The 25,252-nt window shown below is 35.9% G+C and overlaps 1 long non-coding RNA gene and 1 pseudogene across 1 annotated transcript in view; one reads left to right on the forward strand and one right to left on the reverse strand.

The window, feature by feature from the left end:
* Window positions 1-11,187, forward strand: part of LOC129891119 (uncharacterized) — a 55,561-nt gene extending 44,374 nt beyond the window's left edge. The window contains exon 3 of the long non-coding RNA XR_008767107.1: window positions 11,161-11,187. This is a non-coding gene — a long non-coding RNA (uncharacterized LOC129891119). The remainder of the gene's footprint in view (window positions 1-11,160) is intronic.
* LOC129891118 (nuclear pore complex protein NUP88-like) lies at window positions 1,465-23,924 on the reverse strand (annotated as a pseudogene).
* Between the last annotated feature and the right edge of the window lie 1,328 nt (window positions 23,925-25,252).

The following is a 25,252-nucleotide window of genomic DNA, read 5'->3' on the forward strand; positions in this document are numbered from 1 at the left end:
AGGAAAATTGTATATACAGAGGGAGACGGGTAAATCCAGGATGCAATGTGCTCACCCTCGCTTGCTCGAATCAATACCGGTAGCTAATACTCGGACTTGTATCACAAAAACAAATATAGAGTATAGTATGAGTACCAAAATAACAAGTACCTAATAGGCATCATAGGCCGACTAAGCAAGATAAGTAAAAGTAAACTAAAGTGCGAGTAAATGATAACAACCAAAGATAGGGTAAGAAGTAAATGTAGGTATGTACATGAGCGTACTCAATAAATAAAGAGAAGGAATCTAGCTAAATTCGTCGAGCTCTCAAAAACCCGATGGGTACGCTCATGCACAAGTCTAAGGTAACCACCTGATGGACTCCCATAAGCCCAACAAAAGCAAGGATAGATGAAGTAAAATGAACAGAGCCAAAAGAGTTCCAATTATACCACCAATCTCCCGAACTTGAATAGAACCATCCCAAAAGCCTAAAACTTTAACCCAAAGCTGAGAGTAGATAAAGACTTGAACCAAAGATTCATTAGAGAATCAGGAACCCAAACTAAGATTTTGAAAGCAACCACGGACTTGAACTGGGTGATAGATAATCGTGGATTTGAGCCATATGTAATCTTGACCATAGACTCCAATCGGGTAACTGTAGCTAAGGAGTCAAACACGAGTAAGCTGGACCACAGACTTGAACTGGGTAACTATAGCTAAGGAGTTGATCACAAGTAAGTTGGACCATGGGCTCAAACCGGGCAACTGCAGCTAAGGAGTAGATCACAAGTAAGCTGGACCATGGGCTCAAATTGGGTAACTGTAGCTAAGGAGTCGATCACAAGTGAGCTAGGCCACAGACTTGAACCAGGTAACTATAGCTAAGGGATTGAACCGAATTAGAACCAATGACAAACCGAACAGCACGGGGAGTACCCCCAAACTGAGTGCCATCAATATATAACTTCAACCTGAACCATATACAACTAGAATTATCACAAACTCTCCCTAAATCAAGAACCAAGAGATACAGGACCGTTAGAAGAATAGGATATTATATAGGTAAGATCATAAGTTGTGTTACTGCCTAGCTAAAGCTTAGACTATCAGACTCAATCTGCTATATCGATCTACAAGGAGGTAACCGTCCAAAATAACGTCAGAGAAGTTCTAAGGCCCAACAGCACCAAATTCGTGCAAGTCTAAGGCAGCACTAGTCTAAGAGTAGACTAAGGCCAAACATGCTTCCAATTATATAACAAAAGGTACAACACACACCATAGGGTAGGGATAACCAACAACAACGGGAGTCATGCTTAAACAGTCCAAAAATTTCCTGAAGTAATGCCTAGGACATGGAATCTAGAAATTTAGCATGATCAACACCCAAGCCCCTTCAAAAACTCATACAATTCAATATACAAATGCCTAAACATACTTAGTTTAAAGAGGAGAAAATCATAGCCTACCTGTAGGCTGCCTGCGCACGCTTCAACTACCAAAATTGAGGTTTTCCCTTCCGAGTGGCCTCTGAATGCTGCCATGCTATCAATAATAAAATCACAATGTTAGTACGGTCATTATGAAACTAAAATTATCAAATTCTTAGATGGGTCAATTTTAGAGTCAAAAATTGGGAATTGTGAGACCCGCTCCATAACTCACGAAATTGATTCCGAGAATAGGCTCCAACTACTACCCCCAGCTCATATTCTACAAGGAAACACAATTCACACACCAAAAGAGACCCAAACCTAACATGCATATATAATCAACTTCAAGGCTTAAGAATTTAGAAACTCAAGGGAAAATGGGAATTTTACCTCAAAGAAAGTCTCAACTCCTAATTCTGAACACACCACTAAGTTCTCCTCGAAAATCTATGAAATTTAGCCTTCTGAATCACCCAAACCTCCCAAGAATTGAAGAAGAAAACATGGTTTAAAGCTTGAGAGAAAATCTCAAAAAGGGTCTTAAGAACGACCCTCTGATGTCTCTTTAGCGACACCTGGTCGCTTAACCAATCACTTTAGAGACAGGGCTGTCGCATAAGTGACACCCGCCCAAGAGGGCTGGTTGCTTCAGCGACACTCCCTTTAGTGACCAAGGGTCTCTTTAGAGATGGCACCAGACCAGCTGGTGCGAAAATGAGCTTAGCATGCCAAATCCTCCGATGGGGTGATCAAGATTCATTCGGAATCGCGTGCGCTCAAACGAGATATGTTACCGCCCTAAATTCGATGTTCCAGACTCAGTGGCGCATTCAAAATTCCCATACAAGGTCATTTTAATAAAAAGTGGGTCCCATACCCAAGTTCCATTTGAGCCCATTTTTACAACGGGCCTCGAAATTAGAATGGAAGCCTCGAGAAGTGAACGAAGGGTCGTTCTGTACCAAACTTGACATTCTAGAGCTAACTGCATTGTCAGATTTTTTATCTAAGTGCATTTTTCGAGAATGTTGGCCAAAATCAACTATAGACCAAATTTTAAAGACAAAAGCGCCAAATTGTCCTAAACTCGTACTAATTGCCTGGGTACTCATACCGACCATGCTACTAGCCTAATTTGGCCATTCTAGAACTGGTGGGACCAAAAGAATTCCATTCTGAGGTCAATTTTTTTAAAGTTATGACCAAAGTTAAATTTCCGGATTATAAAAACCTCAAAACAGGGAAACGGGCCTAAAACCCAAAGGAACGATCAAGCGATCGAACATTCAGTGCTAGCAAGTCATAAATGACTTGGGGTCGCTATAGGAATACTCTAAAAATGAAATGAATGCTTAAATTCAAAAATGACCTAGGGGTCATTACACTGTATCATTTAACGTTGGCTCGTTTCTCTATTTTTTTCATTTGGTTTAGGAGACGGAAAACTTAAGTTATTGCACTAATAAAAATCCAATAGTTAAAATGAACCCAACATATTGTTTGATAGCTTAATTAAGCTAATGTTAGGTCACAAAATAAACTAGAAGAAAACAAAGTTAGATTTTCTGTACGAATGCCCACTGTCGAGTTAGGTAGTTGATGGAGGATCCACTTGAAGTCATGTAGAATGTGAGCCAAACAGTGAGCAGGAGCATGTAAAAGATCAATAACTTATGTACCATCAATTTCAATTATTAGTGGATGTAAGTTGTGTAGTAAGGAAAGCTTAAGTCCATGAAAGAGGGCAAGTAACTCAAACATTAAACTGCTAGCAACAAAAATTGGTAAAGATTTCATTGTTAGGCTTTGTACCTAAGTTTACAGCTCTTGTATAACAAGTGGAGAAAGCAAAATAGAAAAATTATAACCTCTAATTTGAACTTTCATAGTCAGTTCCTCGTCTTTACAAAATTCAGTAACAATTCACTGTTTATATCCCTGCTCCCACTAGTTCCTGTCTCTGCTTAGAAATGATAACTGTACTAACTCTGATCAATTGAATTTTAGGATTTCCTAAGACATCCACATCACTTTTTATTAGATAGTTTACTATTATTTTTATCTATTGCATAATGTGTACCTCTGCTTCTTTGTGCCTTAGCCGCTGAACTATTGTAATTTGTATTGTTGTCATAACTTTATAGCTTCTTTAGTGTTTACACCTGCTAGGTTTTTTTAAAAAATAAAGTATTATTGTTGGCCTGCTTTAGCATATAATAAAAGTATTATTGCACCTCGAGTGTTGTTGACTTAGTTGTTGCTAACAATTGTTGTTAGGTGTTTAGCTAACCTGCTACTTTAGCCACTGCTAACGGATGATGAAGTATTGTCTAGGGTCCTTTGGTGTTTAACTGCTGCTCTATAATAATATGATATCTACATAATCTTCTATTGTTTATTATTATATACTTAAGAGGAAATTGCTTAAAGTTGAGTGGTTGTGTTGCTTTGATGCTCACTGTTTTGGGTGGTTGTAACAACACAGTCCATGTACAGTTTAATTTTTTTGATAAATTAAAATACTTTTACTTGCCAAAACAAGAAAGAGATGTCATGTTGAAAATTTAGTATTGAAAACTTGTTAAATGACTTTTCTCTTATTGGATGAACTTACAAAGAAGTGCTTTTTCTATTATGTTGACATGGATCGATCAAAAATTTGGAACTCTGGAATGACATCAACTTTCAAGCCTAATAAACTTGCATATCTTCCACCTGGTGCTTTAGCAATTATAGGACGAGGAAAAAGCTTACATTCTTTGGGCTCTTTAAGAGTAAGGGCTGAAAAAATAACTTAGTAAAAGTCTAAACTTCATTGCATCAACATCTTATCAAATTGATCCAGTACAAAATATTGTTATTGTACCTTCTGATTTTGATTCATCAGAAGATAGTGTTCCTTGCTATCTAGAAGTCGAAGTGATGCAAGATACTTAGATAAATGAAATAGTTGGAGATACTTTGTTGGTTACCTCCACTGGCTCCACCTCTTTTTGAGTAGTTGTAGTTTCCATCTGAAAAAAGTATTCGAAAATCTAAATAAATAGAGAGATCCAAAATCATTAGATAAAAAATAAATCAATAGAAAAACTTAAACCAGTAGAGAAAATCTAAAATAAGAGAGAAATAAAATAAAAAAACACATACAAGATGAAAGAAAAGAGAAGCAATTCATTAAAGTAAAACTTCAAAGACACAAAAATAATTACAAAACAAAGAGTAGGAAACATACAAAAAGTAACCAAAAAAGTAAAAGGAAGAAAAAGTTACAGACTTACAGGGATTAAAGCTTCTTGCACTCAATTGTTATCATGAGAGACTGAGTGAAGAATAGAGGTCTACGGGGTTTGGGAGAAAATAAGAGGAAACTGAAAATCTAACGAGAGAAAAAATTATTTATGCTAACTATTCAGTAAAGATTTTTTATTTTACTTTAAAGGTAAATGGGCTTGGGGAATATGGGCTAGACTTTTTTCTTGGAATGGTTCTAAATTATGAAGAATTAAAAAATAGATAAAATTTAATAAACATATATAAATATATATATAATATTTTAAATATGTACATATTTATTGGTTCGGTTTGATTTAGTTCGGTTTTCTTTATTGGTAACACCAAACCAAATCAAATGTTATCGGTTTTTAAAAATCTAAATCCAAACCAAATCAAACCGAGCCAGTTTTCGATTTATTAAATCGGTTTGACTTGATTTATCGGTTCGGATCGGTTTTTCAGTCTCGTTCGAACACCCTTGCAGTCATATGGTATCATCATGGGAATGCACACACAAAAATATTTAAGCTAAATAAAATAAAACTTTTATTTTTAAGAATGAATAACTAAAGCTTGCAAAGAAAACATAAAAAATAAAATAAAGTGAAGGGTATTTTTATAACAAACAACTTGTTCTTAAAATTAATGCAATGTATATTATTTTGAATACAACAAACCAAACAATTAACAAGAAATAATCTCAGCATAACTTATTTCATCATAACTAATCTCATCATAACTTGTATTCAAACCAAACGACACTTTAGGGTTGAGTTAGGCCAGGTGTTATATCTTTACATGATATCAGAGCCAAATCCATCCCGTTTGGGCTCCCAATCCAGGCTACAGTTGGCCTGGGCGTGAAGAGGGGTGTTAGAGTGTATAAAAGTTCCACATTGGTTGGAGAATGAACTGGTGATCTGCTTATATCGACTTGGGCAATCCTCCCTCAAGATCTTAGCTTTTGGGGTTGAATTATGCCCATGTGTCAAATCTTTACAACAATCAATAATATTTTTTTTCTCATATTTCTCACATGGTATCAGAGCAATTGTGGACAAAAAATATCACATGTCACAATGTTGATTTTTCGGTGACTATCAATGACTGATTTACATTTTTTTCTGTTTTTTAAGTGTTGTGCGAAAACCAACACCACTAGAAGGTGTGATATACCTAGGTGAGCAAACCCAGTGAGCTCCTAGTAGCTTTAGATTTGCACCACCATGCGCCTCACGGGCCGGCGCATGTGAGCTTTTCCGATTAGGTCTTTCGACATTTTTTTCCCAGTGAGGTCGCCTCTCATTTTGAGGCTGACCATATAATTATTTTTTGATTCCAACCAGTTTTGGCAACCAGATCGTATTTTCGACGACTGAATATTTATTTTCTAAATTCTGGCACCTTATTTCCAATTTCTTTTAGGGGAAAAATTCTGATTGCACAAGTGTTTTTTGGGGTTGACACTTTTGGCATAAAAAATATGATAATTTGAAGTTCGAGTGCTATGATCGCTTTCGACCCATTAATGGAAAGTTCAAATTATCTAGCTTGGGCCTCCTCGATTGAGCCATTGTGCAAAGGTCAAGTGTTTAAGATCACTTAACAAACAAAGCATATGCGGTAGATGAAAAGGCAAAGTCTAGTACGAAAGATGCAACAGCCAAAGCACAATGGGAGAAGGTTGATGCTCAATTATGTAGTCTCTTGTGGCGCTCAATTGATTCCAGGTTAATGCCCTTATTTTGCCCATTCAAACATGTTATTCAGTTTGTAAAAGGCTCGTGATTTATACACTAATGACATATCTTGTTTCTATGACGTGATATCAAGAATGACCAACTTAAAAAAAAGAATCTGATATGTCTACTTACTTGGGACAAGTAGTCATGGAGGAATTTGAAACATTGATGCCCGTCACTACGAACATGGAAAAATAACAAGAGCACAGACAAACGTTGCTTCTAGTTCTTACACTTGTTTGACTGCCTACTAAGCAATATTCAGTGCGTGATTGGATTTTAGGTAATCAGACGGTTCCTTCAATAGATAAGTTATTTTCTCGACTGCTTCATCTTGTGACACCTCCCAATCACAAAGGCATTTCATCATCCACTGTTGACTCCTCTATTCTCACATCTCAAACCATAAACAAACAAACATATCAATCTACGGAGAATCGGCGTGGAGGAGGTCGTTATGGGAAACCTCGATCCAAGTGCAGTTATTGCCATAAACTTGGACACACTCATGACATATGTTATATTTTGCATAGTCCACCACCCAATTATGATCCTATTGCTCTAAAGTAATATAATGAGTTTCTTTGGAATCATGCAAGTAAACAGATGTCTCCACAAGTAGCCTCGGTTGCTTTGCCTAATTAACCATCTAATAATGCTCATATTCCCCCGATATAGTATGATGAATTCCTTCCGTATCAAGCAAGTAAGCAAGCTTTCCACAAGTAGCCATAGTTACTCAGCCTAATAGTTTTGTTGCTGGTAATTCTTTTGCTTATGTTTCACAATCTAGTACTGCTGGATCATGAGTCACGGACTCAAGCGCGTCTGATCATATTTCTGGTAATAGATCACTTTTGTCCAATGTTGTTTATTCATAATCTCTTTCTGTCATTACTTTAGTCAATGGAATCCAAACAAAACCAAAAGGGGTTGGACAAGCCAAACTCCTATCTGTTTTCACCCTAGACTATGTTCAAAGTCTATTTTTTCATTAGTTCATTCTAATATTTGGATTTTCTTAATGAAAGATCAATTTGAGTTATTTTCTATATTCAAAAGTTTCTTTGCTGAAACACAATCAATTTAGTGTTTCTATTCGTACTTTTCATAGTGATAATTCCTTAGAATACTTAACCTCCCAATTTCAAAAGTTTATGACTCACCAAGGAATTAGTCAGCAAATATCTTTTTCGTACACTCCTCAACAAAACAGTGTAGCAGAACGAAAGAAAAGGCATCTAACTAAGTCTTCTTATTGAATCTCATGTTCTGCTGCGTTTTTGGGGCGATGCAGTCCTTGCATCTTGTTATTTAATTAATTTTCTTCTATTTAGAATCAGGTTCCACATTACATATTATTTCCTCTATCGCATCTCTACTCTATCCCTCCTCCTGTCTTTGGGAGCACATGTTTTGTTCGTAACTTAGCCCAAGAGAAGATAAATTAGCCCTCGTGCCCTAAATGTGTCTTCCTTGGTGACTCTTGAGTTTAAAAAGGGTATCGATTTTCACCTGACCTTCATCGATACTATATGTTTGCCAATGTCACATTCTTTGAATCCCAACCTTACTATACATCTTGTGATCATCCGATGTCTCTAAGGTCTTACCTATACCTCCAGTCTTAGATGTACCGACTTTTGAGGAATCTACGGTTACTTCTACATCTCCAGTAACAATGCCACCACTCCTGACTTATCATCGTCGTTCGCATCCAGCAGAAGTCCTAGACGATTCATGTCATGCACCAGACCCTGCTCCTACTGCAGACTTGCCCCCTCCTAGCCAATAGGTTACACTTCAAAAAGGTATACAATCAACTCAAAATGTTAACCCACATTATACTTTTTTGAGTTATCATAGTCTGTCCTCACCCCATTATACTTTTGTATCATCTTTGTCTTCTATCTTCATTCCTAAGAGTACAAGTATAGCACTTCCTCATTCTGGATGGAGGCAGGCTATGATTGATGATATATCTATTTTACATTCGAGTGGCACTTGGGAACTTGTCTCCCTTCCTGCAGGTAAATCTACTGTTGGTTGTTATTGGGTTTATGCAGTCAAAATTGGTCCAGACGGTCAAGTTGATCAGCTTAAAGCTCGCCTTGTTGCCAAAGGATATAGTTAAATATTTGGGCTAGATTATAATGACACTTTCGCTCCCATGGCTAAAATATCATTTGAATGTCTTTTTCTATCTATGGTTGTTGTTCGTCATTGACTGTGGACATTAAGAATGCTTTTTTGCATTATAATCTTAAGGAAGAAGTCTATATGGAGCAGCCACTTGATTTTGTTGCTAAGGGGAGTCTAGTAGTCTTGCATGTCAATTGTGTAGGACATTTATGGTCTGAAATAGTCTCAACTTAGTTTGAAAAGTTCAATACAGTAATCCAAGAGTTTGGCATGACTCATAGTGGAGCTGATCGCTCTGTGTTTATAGATATTTTGCACCAAATCTATGTATTTATTTGGTTCTTTACGTTGATGATATCGTTATCACCAACAATGATCAAGATGGTATAACTAATTTGAAGCAATATCTCTTTCAACATTTTCAGACTAAAGACCTCGGCAGACTAAAGTATTTTCTAGGTATTGAAGTTGCTCAATCTAGATCAGATATTGTTATATCTCAACACAAGTATGCCTTAGGCATTCTTGAGGAGATAGGAATAATGGGATATAAGCCCATTGACACTCCTATGGATCCGAATGTTGAACTCCTTCCTGAAAAGGGGTAGCCACTCAATAATCCTAAAAGGTATAGACGGCCGGTTGGAAAGTTGAATTATCTCACAGTGACTAGGACTGAAATCTCTTCTCATGTGAGTGTCTTAAGTCAGTTTATGAATTTTCCTTGTGATAATCATTGGGATGCAATTGTTCATATTCTACGATATATAAAGTAGATCTCGATAAAGGACTACTCTTCAAGGATCAAAGCCATAAGTATATCACCAGATACACAAACGCTGATTGGGCAGGATCACCCTCTAATAGACGTTCTACATCTAAATATTGTATTTCAGTAGGAGGTAATTTGGTGTCACGGAAGAGCAAGAAATGGAGTGTGGTTGCTTGATTTAGTGCAGAAGCAAAATAACGAGCAATGGCTGTAGCAACTTGTGAGCTAATTTGAATCAAACAGTTGTTGAGAAAACTATTGCTTAGAGAAACCGTTCATATGGAACTTGTTTGTGATAATCAAGCGGCCATTCATATCGTATCAAATCCAGTATTTCATGAGAGGACTAAACACATTGAGATTGATTGTCACTTTATTAGAGAAAAGATACTCTCAGGAGATATTGTTACCCAATTTGTGAAGTCAAGTGATCAACTTGTAGATATCTTCACCAAGTCCCTCACTGGTCCTCGTATTAATATATTGTTTTTATGACAAAAGTCCGCATATTAATTATATTTGTAACAGGCTAAGTACATATGATTTGTATGCACTAGCTTGAGTGCAGTGTTATTAAAAGAGAGCGCTTCATCGCTTAAAGCAAGAAGCGAAGCGACATTGTTGCGCTTTACTTCCTTGAAGCGAGGCGATATTGAAGAAGCAAGAAGCGCGCTTTTGATAAAAGCGAGAAAAGGCTCGCTTAAGCGAGATAAGCGCTACTAGGGTTTTTATATTTTAATTTTTGTAAAAATACTTACTTCAGTTTTTCCAAATATTTTCTGTTGTGATTGCACGACCGTTCCTCCCCTCCCCTCTCCTCTTTCTATTTCTCTGCTACGTATGTTTATATTCTCTCTTCTCTTCTCTTCTTTTTAATTTTTTTTTGTAGTGCTACTTAAGTAGATAGTCTCTATTTTTTTTCTTTCCTGATTTTAGGTTTTCAGTTACTGCATTGCCTATCTGTAATGCTACTGCCATGCTCTATTTTTTTCTTTTTTCTGTTTTGCTGCTCTGTTTTGTCTCTATTTTTTTTTCCTTTTATTTTTTGTTGTTATGTGACCGAGTTACTATTTTATTTTTGATTGTAGTAAGTTGTATATTCTTATTCGATGGCACAAAAAAAGAGATCTAGCTTAGGCGTATGGAACTCCAATGATTGCTCCCGTTGTGATTTGTTTATGCATTTGCTTTATATGTTATGACTTATGAGGATTATTTACTATCTAGTTACTTTTTAATCTAAAAATTGAAAGATTTGTTTAATATGTTACCTCTATTGAGTTCTTGATTATTTATCTATGCATATTTAATATTTTTTATTTTTATACTAAATAGCGCTTTATTTGAAAAAAGTGTGCGCTTCGCTTCTCGCTTCTGTGAAGCGAACTCTCATCACTTTTTTCCGCTTTTTGCTTCTCAAAACACTGCTTGAGGGGGAATGTTAGAATAAGAATAGGTATACACAATCCTAATTAGAATAAGAATAGGAATAAAAATAGTATATAATATTCTACTTGATAAAGGACTGTATTATAGTGTCTATAAATAGGGTTCTTTGTGTAATAATGTAGATACACAATCAATAATATTTTTTCTTTCATATTTCTCACTGTATCCAACAATTTAAACAAGAAAATCGTCATTTAGATTAGAATTCTATCTACTCCTATAAGTTTCAAGTTTGTCAAATCCTTCTATTCTCTTATGACCAAATTATATCTACCGAAACATGCTTTTTCACATGGTCAAATTTATGCTGCACTTTCAAGAGGGATTTCAATGTCAATAACAAGAGTTTTGGTTATGACAGAGCAACAGAAACGAATGAAAGGAACATACACCTGGAATATCATCTAGAAGAAAGCATTAGGTGAGATACGGTTAATTACATGAGTGTACCTCATGAAAGAAAAATAAGTAAAAGCAATTACATGTTCTAACTGAATATTGATTGTATCTTTATAGGTTTAGACAATATGTAATTATCTTGACATCTGCAAATAAGACACCATTTAACGATCAATATTGATCATTCCAAAAATTGCTTACTTTATTCATTTGTGTATAAATTTTAAATTAATAGTGTTGATATAATTTAACAAAAACTATACACTCCAATGTCAAGCAATATACTATCAACTTGACTAGATGACCCCAGAACCACGTGCAACACACGTTTCGAGAGACTACTCTTATTAAAATGTCTAAAAAACATAGATTGAGCAACTCTTTTAAACTTTTAACATACACTACTTGAGAACTGCATCATCAAATAGTCCTATTTTAAATTGTCAATGAAGAAATAAGTAACTGAAAACCGAATCAGAAGAGAGAATTCTAAGATGGGAGTCACTGTAAGGATGCCAACAAACCTTCAACGTGCGTATTGCGATGTTTTTGTCAAAGTAGATCTCTGAACCAACTAAAACTGTCCTGTAACCAGCAATGGGAAATGAACACATTTAATGTGACTTCAAATGCACCACAAGTGATTATCAGAAAACAAACTTACCCTCAAATATTGGTACTGAAGAAGTAGCTATCATGTCTATTTTGATTTTATCTACTAATACAGGTGAGAGGATAATCTGACTGGTTTGCTCAAGGATTACAGTAATAAATGTTCTTCATTCTTAGAAAGAGACTCTTATTCGTTTGACATTACCTGATGTTTCCCTTTGCAGTATAGAACATAAGTTAGGAGGTGCAAACAAACAACCTTGCATTCGATGACTATAAAAGTACTCTATTTGATATTAAAATACAAACAAATTAAAGTAAACCAGAGACACTTTGAAAATATTTATTTAATCTTTTTCTAATAAAGCACATAATACCATCAATGTGAGTTAACTCCTATATATAAGGTACTCTTCTCTCCTTCGAGACTCTCTTCTCCTGCGCGACTCTTCTTCTCTCTTCTTCTTTCTTCTTCAGTTCTTCTCAGCTCAGTAGGTACATTTTCAGCTCCTTTTTTTCTTCTTCTTTTCTCTTCTTGTTCTGTTCTTTTCTTCTCATTCTTTCATATGCATTTAGCACAACATTGTGCAGTCTCTGTTTTTTATGCTCTATTTTTTTATTTCTGGAGCTACTGACTACAATTTGCCTATATTTTAAAAAAATAATAATTAATCCTTCTATGTTTATTTCTGTCCTTCTCAGTTTAGTTTTATACTAATTTGATAATCTTGAAGAAGAATAGACTTTGAGTTCTAGTATTCCTTGTCAATTGTCTTATGAATTATTGAGTGATACAAGTTCTTGACTTTTAGTATCTACTATTAGTTTTTGAATTAAAATATTTGCTAATATATGTTATATTGCAATTGAGATTATGAATATTTATATATGTAATTAAATATTTTAAGTTTTTGGTGGCGCCTAAATTCAAAAAGGCTAGCGCCTCACCGCGAGGCAGACCCTTATCGTCTTTCGTCATCCAAACACTGCCCTATACTAAATGGAGCCTGCAAAGAAATATGGAATATGTAGGTATGCTTGATATTATGCTCTTCACTAGTGCTTCCTTTCCCCCTTTTGATGAATATCTCTTCTGTCAGCCTGCTAGTCACCTTTCAAATCTTTTAGTTACTGAATCTCACACAACTTGCCCTTGTTTGAAACACCCAATGGCAATCCAAGGTAAATAGTAAGGAGAGTTTTATTCGTACAATTGCATTTGTGCTAGGTGTTCAATATTGTCCACCTTATCCACGAAAATGATCTCACTTTAAGTGTTGATCTTGAGCTTTGACACTACTTGGAATTATATGAAGGTTTATTTCAAGGAACTCAACTAGAAAATATCTGAACATATATCCCCATTAGATACACACTAGTATGTCATCAGCAAATAATATGTGTGTGACCATTATGCAACTATGTTCACTAATCAAGGTTGAGAATCTCTAACCTCCCGTCACAACTTCATCTATCATCTTACTTCAGACTTCCATCATCAAATTGTACAACATAGAAAATAATGGACCCCTTACCCCAAGCCTCACGAGCTTTTCCACCTGCAATTGAACACTTGTATGAGGTGGTCAACATTGTCCACCTCGTCCACTGAGATGATCTTAAATTTTAGTGTTGATCTTGAACTTTGACACTACTTTGAAGTATATGAAGGTTTAATTCAAGGAAAACAACTAGAAATTATCTTTATCACATACACACTAGTATGTTAAACTGAAAAAATCTTCAAATCACCTCCTACCACAATTTCATCAATCATCTTATTTCAAACTTCCATCACCAAATTGAACAGTATGGGAAATAACAAGGACCCCTTATGTTAAGCCACTCGATCTTTCAATTGGCTCTTATCCCATAATAATAAAATTCTTCCCTCACTCAATATTATTAGACATTAATGTGTTGTACTTAACCATCACCCCCAGACACACATTTCTCATCATTGCATCTGTCATGAGCTCCATTATTGTAATTTCTTGAAAACGTAGTAGATTCACCTCCCATTTTCCAACACCTACTTGGATGATGTCCGTTTTCATTTGTGTCACCCAACCCCCTCACAAAACATATCTTTATATATCAATATCTAATATATCCTTACAACTGTATCCCTTTCCACTTCCATCATTCTCCTCATAGACACCCATATCTCCTTTCATACACTATAATTTTACCTCTTCCTCCTCGTGGTTTGTCCAACCTAGTATCCACCCCCCCTCCATCTCCGCTAACTCTTCTTGCCTATTGAAATATCAATAAGAAACTCTACACTCATATCCTCCTTTCTTTTAAAAGAAACCCCTAAAACTCCCCAAAGTTGAGGAATTGTTTCCACACCCACTTTGTCATTCTCCTCCGCCCTTAATTGATGGCTAAAGGCTGGCCATTTTAATCTATGTTCCTATTGCTTTCTTTCTCGAAAAATTATTCTCCCTGTCAAGCCTGACTTCATTGCCCAATTCTACTAGTTGCCTACCCCTATGAAGCATGTGTCTTGGGTGGTGGACCTCCTTAATTGTTCTTCTCGAAGATTGATTATCTTAGTCCTTCCAAATTACAACCTTATTCTTGTTATGGGTTTATTATACCTTCAGAATCAAGATAGTACTATTAGATTTAATAAAAAAAAATAGCCATGCGAGAAAGTAAGCCCCACAAACCAAAGTGGCAAAAATCAAATAGAATTTGTTATGGAAACCAGCTAGCGGAATATTATTACATATGAGAACATAGAAATGGAGAAAATAATAGCCAAAATAGGATACATTCTGATTAGTGCGCTCACTAAAGGGAAATCTGAAGACCACTCCCTTTTATCCTTTCTCTTTCCCCTTCTTGCTCTCCTTCCTCAATATTTAACACAATCAACACTCCCCCTCAAGTTCGACAAAAATGTCGCACATGCCCAACTAGCAAATCAAAGTATGAAAAGTCATTTTGTTTCCTTCTATAATAACATCCTCTAGTTCTTTTTCCAATAGTACACGAAGTAAACTCATGGTGCCACTAGTAACGTTCTCTCTGACAAGTGTCGATCATTTTCAATATGTTTTGTTCAGTTTGAGCTACATTGAACACTATGGTCATTGCACACCCTATCAACTCATTCCATTATTCAAGCCTAAAAAAATTGTAGTTTTGTTCCCTAATCTATCACCTTTGTATAGAACTCTCATGGCTTCCTCTAAATCAGCAAAATGAATGATGACTACTCTAATGTCTCCCAATAAGCACACCTCCAAGTATCTAGTTAGCAAAATCGTTAAAACGACTTTTCCCAGCCTAATCCAGTTCTAGTTGGGTGGAGAATTCAATAGTCCATCTTAGTCCTTCATTTGAAAAGGCCTTCATAATGTTAGCTCAATTAACCTAGTGAGTCGCCCGCGGGCTAGCATTTTAATTTCTTTTTGGATAAATCTACAAGATGGTTCATAATTTGGATGGAGGAGAACTTCTAAATGGCATGTGTGAATAAGGTTTATCAAATTTTTCACTTACTAGAGAATATAGATTGTGTAAAGTGTATAGACTTTATTGATAATTTTATTCAAAGAATGGAAGCAGACACACTCTCCAACGCCCCACCTCAACCACCTTAAAATTATAATTTTATTCAAAGAATGGAAGCAGTCACATTCCCCTACCCCACCCTAAAAATAATTCTACCGAAAACTCTAGTGATTTACCAACTTCAATATTTTTAGCATATGCCCACCTACCACATTAACCAAAGGAGCTTGAGGTAAGTACAAGAATTGCATACAAAGAAAGTATAATAAATCCATTGTTGTTGATTCTCAAATTTACCATATAGTGAGTTATTGACTAACAATCAACCCATTTCATTAAACCTCCAACCAAGCAAATTTGCATACTAGCTAGGTTCTTCACCATCTAATCTTCTAAAACATATTCTATGTCAAGTGTTGGCCAAGATAAGGCTTTCTTGTAAATTTATGACTTGAATTAATGGACTTCTAGAGAGAAGTGTGAGTCTTTCTCTCGCCTTCCTTCTTTCGACAAAGGACTCGTGAGAAATTCAAGAAAAGCACAGCTAGAAAGTGTGGACAGGTAGAAAAGAATAACCTAGGTGACTCCCTAACTGTGTTGTTGGATATCGTTGGAATATCCCTCACGAATGTGCAAAGTTGACTCGTCAAACAGTTTCACCTTCTTGGCACATGTCTCCTCTAGCGCAGTCTTGACTTCTTGGGTAATTTGGTTATGCTCACCCAAATGTTTTGAGTTTAGAGATGTAGCCAATGATCAAAAAGGCTTGTCAAAGTAGTTCTTTTCTCTCTCCTCCATCTACCTAGCTAACAAAGAGCAACTCCTTCCTTTATTTCTCAAATTCTTGAAAATTGTAGCTTTTCCAACGTAAAAGAAGAAAGAGAACCTAAAAATCAAAGCCAACCGTATGTCATCTATTCAAAGCAGATCGAAGGCATAAGGAAAAGGATCTTAGAAGGGTGACAAATGAGAGATCGGGTGTAGTAAGAAAAACTAGTATCACCATTAATGTAATTGAATATGCTACTTGAGATTTCCAGTCATAAAGAGTAGGGATGGCTTATGCACAATACATCAGACCATTTAATTGAAAAGCGGCAAGCTCAATAGCACAGATCCCATTACTGCTAAGTTATGGCATATCAGGATAACTATACCATCATTTTATATATTCAAACACTTCTATTTTTTCAAATCAAGGAGAATAAGCCTATTGTTCACCAGAAAAAACGAACATCCAAATTTTGCAACTACTTGCCATTTTTGAGCTTCTAACACACCCAAAATGCTTCTTAAATATAATATTTCTTCCCAAAAATCCCAAGAACATTTTTTACAAAGTTTCAGGAGCTATTTAGATGTGAAGTCATATTAATATCATCATTGATGAGCAGTAGCTAGAAAAAGGAGATAACCTAACAGATGGCATTACTCGTTGCAGTCACGTATAAATCAGACCTGCCTCTTGCCTGGAATTAGACAATATATCAGCATGTAATTACAGAATCACAGGTCTCTTGATGAATGAGAAATTCCAAAACATAAATAAACAAAGAAAACAAAGAAAAAAAAACCAAAATCTCATTGAAAGCCAATAATCATAAACAACAATCAACAAGCTGGGTATCCTAGAATAAGTAGCTTATGGAGCCATTCAAAAAGGAAAACTACATATGCAAGACCAAGAACGGTTTTCAAAAACAAATGCTACAGCCAAAATTGAATTAAAGAAACGAGGAAAGGTGGCTTTAGATAGCTATACCAGAAAAGTCATAGTTTCCTCTAGGCAACCAAGAATAGAAGTGCATAGGACTGGTTAAATACATACGATGCTTCTGAAGATAAAGGAGAATTTACTTTTCAGATGACAAATAATTACAAATGACAGTAGGAAAATGACAATACACTATTATTTGAAACACACTGGAGTCCAAAGAAAACATTACCATACGGAACCAAAATGAGGAAGTTGTCACGACCCAACCCCGTAGGCCGCGACTGGGGTCCGACCTGGACCCCCCGTACACATGTCTATCAGATGTGGTCACATTGAACTGTAAATAAATAATATCATGTAATAAAGCCCTACTGGGCGATAATATTTTCGTAAACCTGTAGCCCTTTTCGTTTGTATCACAACATGATAGGGCACGCAAGCCGACAAGGCTGCCATAACATAATAACATATACCATATATCATTTAGACTCAGCTGAATCAAACTGACATACACAACCCACATATACACGTCTGCAGATCTCTAAACATATAAATGACAACATACGGCGGGACAAGGCCCCCGCCGTACCCCTGAATGGATAAAACAATTTTTATACATCAGTGGACAGTATCAAAAACTAGGCCCCGATACAATGGAGCCTCTTCCAGCTGAGCTGCATGAAATCCTAAGCTGACGGACTCCTAAAATCTATATCTGTACCTGCGGGCATGAACGCAGCCCCTCGAGAAAGGGGGTCAGTACGACATATGTACTGAGTATGTAAAATGTAACATAATACACTGGATGTATATTCGAAATAGAGAAGCAGGGGAACATATTATCAAATCGAAGACATGTACCTGTACTCTGTGAATCACAAAAGCATGCATGCTCAATTTATACAATATAGCCGGCCCTTTCAGGGGTCCGGTGAATCACATCTGTAGGACCATCATAGGCCCGACGCCATCACCACCTTATTACAACACATCATCATATATATACATAAGTACCCGACCCTCTAGTGAGGGGCTCGGTGAACAATGCAGTGAATTGTGCACGACAACGTACCTGGCCCGGGACTCGATGAAAGAAGTGTTACAGTATACACGAGTATATGCAATTTAAATCATTATCAGAGACTCGACCAAATAAGAAAGTTAAGCTTTTGTTTGAGGACCCGAGTAACGGTGTAGTCATCTCGAGTGTCCTCTAAATACCATTATGGGCTGTCTCAAAAGTAATCTCGGGGACCCTAGACATGTATTAACGTAGGGACAAATCATTTATGGGATCAAAAACACTTAATCTCGTATAGTCTTTAAGACTTGGAGTCTGTACATTTGGTTCCTCTTTAATATATACAAGTTTCCAGGGAAATAGTTCAACCACTATCAAAGTTCGATGTTCAAAAGTAACTAAGAAATAGTTAAGAATGGAGTTACCCCGGAGTTTGAATTTCATTTAACTTACAGCTAAACAGAGACATGCCCAAGAGAAGAAAGAGAATAAGCTCTATGTAGTCTGTACTTTCTTTCAGATGACCTTCATACACATATTTCATATGCGGCCCATTATGGGGCTCGGTGAGCCATTATGGCATTCAAATTTCACTTTCGTACCAAATACAAATCAAGAGAAGGGAAACATAGTTTCCCATACACTACTTTTTAGCACGTAGAAGCCTTAACAGGCAATACGCAATCCTTGTAGGGGTGTTAACACTTAACTGTAGTTAGGGATTATGGGGCATACCTGGAGTTTTGGGAATGGAATTATTCCCACATTCCACATACAATTCACTTAAGGTTAAGACTTGCCAAAAGGAAAGAAAGATAACTGTACGTGCTTATACCAAAACATGCCACGAGAAAGCTTTACATACCTTGTCTGAATTATTCTTTATCCTGCTTGCCTCGCCGTCCTTTGAACCTATTCAACATGAAAGTAGTATGAATATCAACCCCTTTTACTTTCCAGCACCCTAGGTTACATTTTAGTATTAATGGAATCTATTTCCTTAGTCGTTTCCCTGACTAGTTCTGTTATTCGCTAAGGCGTCGACGAAAATTGGGCAGCACCTCCCCTATAATGTGCCCTATCCAAATTTCCAATTAGGTCCCTAAGACCTACAACCAACCAACAACAACAACCTGCAGCAATTCACACCAACAATATACAACATAAACTCCAAACGACTTATTCAAAAATACGGTAGCACAATAGGGCGTCTAGCCTTTATTTTGTAACGCCTTTCATTATACGCAACGAGAGGTCGTTTGGATTCAACCAGCAGCACCCTAACCCACATTAGAACATATTTAGGCCCTGCAACAACACATCACACCCCTGCAGCAGCACCTCACACGAACAATACTATCCTTCGACGACAATTTAACTATAGCAATTCCAATTTAGTTTATTTCGAACGTCGAGCATTTCTATGACATTTTTAAACTTTCAGCAGCATACAAGGGGTGTAATACACCATATAACAACACCATAAACTTCAAATTGAAAGGAAAAACCTTACCTTTCCCAAAATTGGCCAAAACTCGCCAAACCTATCAAAACGTGAATTTTGGATAGCCTACTGTCTTGTATTGTCGCTTTATTTCGAAGGGGTAATTGAAGGAAAAAAGATTTGTGGTCTCAATGAAAGTTATATACATGTGTATCAAGGTCGCAAACAATTTTGAATTACCCGTACAACAATTTGTATGAAAATATATGACCAAAATACTCACAGCTGTCCGTGTAGGATTTCCAAAACCAAATCTGGACAGTACCTCCTCTACACTTCATCACCCTTTTTAGCGAAGATAAAAGCAAAAATGGATTTAAAAGTATAAATAAAAGTTATATATCTATGAAATACCTTTCCAAAACATATTGAATCACCCAAAACTAAGCTATACACAAGAAGTTATACCAATATTACTAACAACTGTCCCCTCCAAAAACGGGTCTATGCCCTAGCGTTTTCTCTTTAAGTTTCTCTTAGTTTTCCAAGTGAAGAACTGAAAATATGGTTCCGTAGGCATCGTAATATACATATATACACCTCCACGTAATTGAGGAACACCGTAGATAATTAATTCACGGAAGAAAAGTGAAGAACTTACCTTAGTTCTTCTTGAACCATGGCTGCCATAGGTGTTCTCCCTCTCTCACTTTTTTTTCTCCTTTTTTTTGGACTTGTTTGGGCTGAAAAATGACTTGATAGTCATCAACCCACATATATATATTTCCTTAAGAAGTGACACGTGTCAGCCCCTAAGGGTGACACGTGTCCGTCTCCTATTGGGCCATGGATCCTTACCTTGTCTCCTAGGCTGCCACGTGTCTTTGTGGGGCCCACCCTCAAGTAGGTGGGTCACTTACTTGACCCCCAAGCAGGTGGGTCACCTACTTGCTTGAGGTGCTGCCACGTGGCACCTCCTTATTGGCTGCCACGTGTCATCTTCTCCTCTTCCTCATGAGTTCGTAATCTTGTCTCATTTTAAGAGCCTATGTAATCCATGCTTCGCAAGCTTGGTACGTACTCCAATAGCTTAAGTATGTAAGACTTCCAAGTTAGTAGCTTACGTAGGTAACTCGAGTCCTACGACTCATTTCTTAGCCTCCAACTCTTTCCGGATTCGTATAACTCTATTTCCAACCTTCCTTCTCACGAGGTATCACAATCCTTTTTCCTTAGAGTTGTTTAATAGGGTCGTAACTTAAGTGGCTCACATACTAGCTTCTAAGTAACTTAAGGGACCTTCCGAGTTCAAAGATGTGGGGTGTAACAGAAGTTATACCGGCAAATAATTGTATTTTCTTTCGTTGAAGTCCTTCCATAGAGATACATGGCGTATAAACCATCCAAGCCAACTAGGAAAAGTGTTGATCCATTTCTGTTAATGGAAATTCGCTGAACCTCAAAATTCAATTGCACATCAGCTTGCAGTACCTAAGCAACAACCAACACCATCAAATACATAGCTTCAACAATTAGTAGCTTGATATCAGGTGGTAGTAGTACCAATGCACTTCAAAAAGCCATGACAACAGAAAGATATGTTCTATCTTCCATCAATGGCCTAGTGATCTGATAACACGACATAGGAGTGTTAGACTTCAATTCTTGTTCTATGTATTTCATCCTTAACATTTGCACAGTAAGAAAAAGATGCTGAAAAAGTCAAAAGAGGAAAAGCATGTTTTGTAGAAGTCCAGAAGAATAAAGACTCTAGCATGCAGTCAATAACTGACGGTTCAGATATCAAAGTGAACACAACTGTCAGATCAATCTATTGCCTAAAAGAATGAATCTGATATCATAACTATCTCAAAGCAAAAAAGATGATCTATTTAAAAAAAAAAATACGTAAGTCGAGTTTAAGTTGGCACAATTTTCCTTTTTTAGATAAAATGCCAAGAGCATCAAACAATAATGTAGCAGAAGTTTATGTATTGTGTCAACTAGGGTGTACCAGAAAGGCTGAACCAGAAAATGAGAAATAACAATTTTATGGTGTACTGAAATTTATGCCAACTAATAATGCCAATTATTCAGCTTCTTTTCTCTTACTTTTGGAGAAGGAAAGCCCACATTTCAACAAAAAACTCTGAGGAACTCAAAGAATGATCCATCCAGATGCTTGGACATTGGAGAAATAATTCTACGACTTAACACAGGAATAAAAAGAGAAAAAGAAATAAAATGCATAGATACATCCCACATATTCTAAGGTTCATAAGGATCAAACACTTTCAATGTTCTACTCCCCATTCACTTCAAACTGTTACATTTGTATGCAATTACAAAATACTTATACAATTATATACAAAATATATAAATACAGAACCCGTGGTAAAAATTAGTATTTTCCGGATTCTCGGTAAGAAAGAAGGGGATGTATTTTTTTTATCTGTTACAAGTAGAATGTTTAAATCGTTATAATCCTCCTCTATTCAAGCACTCAGGTTCAGTTTTCTAAGAAAAGTGAAAACTAAAACATAAACATGAAATGGAGAGGGAATAGGCAGTTGATTAATAATAAAATAAGTTTTCTACATAAGAAATTTACCTTAGAGGGAGAAGCTGCAAGGAGGGAAGTAGGATCTGGTTCGCCCAATCAAACAGAGAGTCGATGCAGATAGGTTTTGTAAGAGTCCCAAAAGTAGAGATGAGAATCTCCAAGATTTTTGTGCACTGTGAAGGTGGAGGAATCTCTGTCCCTGTCCCTATCCGGGGGAGTAGAAAAGACAGGGTGGTGTTGTAAGGGTAGCCATTCGACATCTTCTAATTGATGGCCACCATCCTCCTCCTCAAAATTGTATCTCATACTCTTCACCCACTTTGGATTCTCCTGCAAAAGCAAATGTAAATTATTTATTGCCTTTTCAAAAATATGTTCTCTTGTTTCATCTTTCAACACTAGTTGATCTTTTTCACTGGCCAAAACCCTGTCTCATTGGCAGACTTTAGGAGATTCATTTCACATTGTGTTCATTTAATAAAGTATCTTTCTGCTAGTACTTCACCAAGAGAGGGTAACATTTTATTTAACACCAATATAAATCAATGGTTCTGTTGACTCAGCAATTGCTCAATAGCAATATATAGAGAAGAAAAGATTTAAGCATAATAATGAGAATAATAATTTTCAGAAGAACAAGCAATTCTTATATCACAGGCCAGAGCAATTCATTTCTCTAAATCAAAAAATTAAAGGGAGGAACCCAATTATATACGAACCAGAAACAACGAAAATCATAAATAGAAGAGAAAGGAAACAGAACTAAAAGAATATCTTGTAAAAAATGCTACATAGAATGCTTGACAAAAAACTATATCAAAATTGGGACTCAATCTAAAGTAATATACTACACCACTGAAACTGAACCAAGTGACCATTTTGCAACTAAGAACAACAAAAACAGAAACCTCAAATAGAAAAATGGTCGAAGTGAACATACCAGAACAGTGACCAGCAAATTCCTTCCTTATCTCGGCTACTCAGATCTCTTACAGCACAAATAACAACACCAAATCATACTCAATTGAACCTGACCGTAAAATTACAAGAACTGAACAATACCCACTTGAAAAAATGAAGGAAAAGCTTAATTTCCTTAATAAATCTATAAAATTCTTTAGAATATATGGATAAAGTATTATACTCCTCCATTGAAACTGAACACTAATTGGCAATTTTGCAACTAAGAACAACAAAAATAGTACTTTGAACGAAGAAAAAGGGCAGCCCGGTGCACTTATTAAGGTCCGACCATCTATTGTACCCGTTGCCTTTATTTCTGTCAGAGACTGTTTTGAAAGGCTTGAAGCCGTAACTAATATGTCAGTAACTTTATCAGTTATTCCAAAGCTGCCTTCAACGAAGAAGAAAGATTAAACAAAATTCTATATTCTATTCTATGAAGAAGAAATTAACTCACCAAAATTAAACAACAGAGATAAATTGCAACCGAATAGAAATGCCTTGAATGGAAATGCAACTTCTATTACCAAGGGAGAAAGGAGGAATTTCTAGATGCTTTGTTACGGCGTCTATTCAATTTTATGATATGACTAGGTCAAGCCTGAACTGTCACCCGATGGAGTTTACAAAAGTTTTCACAGCAAAAAAAAATGGCGATTTGAGGTTTGGAGGTTGAGGAATCTGCTGAAATGATCTTAACTCATGACCTTGAATTTGAAGGAGGCGCCATCGCGGGCCACCGGTAGAACTCGGGGAGTGGCATGGGGATACTATTTTTTCTTATATATGCTGACAAGGAACAACATAATTTCAGTTTTTTTACATAGCAACTACTCACTTTTTTTTATTTTTGGAAAAATGAGAAATATACCCTCAACTATTACAAATGATACATAGATATACTTCATTATACTTTAAAATTGTCTATATCCTTAAGTTGTGTATATCCTTAAAATTAATGGATAGACACGTGGCCTCGTCTCAACCATTTATCTAATTTTATTTATTTATTACCTAAAATTAAAAGATCCACCCAACCCACAACCAAATAGCCCTTCATTTTTTTGTTAGGGAATATCATTGATATCCAAAAAAAAAAAACTTCATCTTCAAGAATGAAGTGCATTTCCCAAAAGCTTCAGACAACATCAATGGACCAACCCCTTTCAACAACGCAAATCGATTATACAAATATTTTCAATCCTATACAAAATCAAAATTTATTTCAAGACTATTTTCAATCCTAGACATTACTAAATCAAAAGCTTTTCAACAACAACAACAAATCTATGGTGCACTTTGTTCAATTTATCAAAATCTATTTCACAAATATTGTCAAACCCTTTTAACAACAACAAATTGATTTGAGCTCGAAATTTTCGATCCAATTGTAGATTCACTTTAAAGATTGAAGCTTTATCCATCAATGGTGGTAATATTTTCAACCCGTATCAACAATAACAAGTCAATTTAAGTTCAATTTTTTTAATGATTGCAGATCTATCTTTAAAATTGAAGCTTTGTCCATCAATGGTGATAGTATTTTTAACCCCTTTCAACAACAACAAATTAACTTAAATTCAAATATTTTGATTTGATTCCAGACTCCCTTTTAAACTTGAAGTTTTGTCTATTAATGATGGTAGTATTTCATTACCTTTCACTAACAACAAATCGATTTCAACAAAAAATTAAAACGGATCCCTTGTTTTTCATTGAAAGCACATGTTACTATGTTTTTGTTTTGATGAGATTTAATGTTTTGATGAGATTTAAAAAATAGCTGCAAATGAATGTATTGACAAATTTGTCTTTTGTTTGATTTAATATGTATGCTTTGCATTATGTTTTAATGGAGAAGGGTCTTTTGTTTTTTATTTTAATTTTGAATGTCATGATATTTTAATTTCATGAGTGGGTAAATTATGAAAGATGTGTGGATCTTTAAAATTTGGGTAAATAAATAAATAAAATTGGGTAAAGTGTTGAGATGAAGTCACGTGTCCGTCAGTTAGTTTTAAGAGTATAAAGAACCCAAAAGATTGACGATAACGGTATAGATAACCTTAAAGTATAACGGAGGATATTTACATACTATTTGTGATAGTTCGGGGGTATATTTGTCCTTTTTCCTTTTATTTTTTGAATTATTACTCACACTTTTTGTGAATAATTACACAATTATACATCATTATCTATTAAATAA

The sequence above is a fragment of the Solanum dulcamara genome, chromosome 6, assembly GCF_947179165.1.
Source record: "Solanum dulcamara chromosome 6, daSolDulc1.2, whole genome shotgun sequence".
NCBI classification, from domain to species: Eukaryota; Viridiplantae; Streptophyta; class Magnoliopsida; order Solanales; family Solanaceae; genus Solanum; species Solanum dulcamara.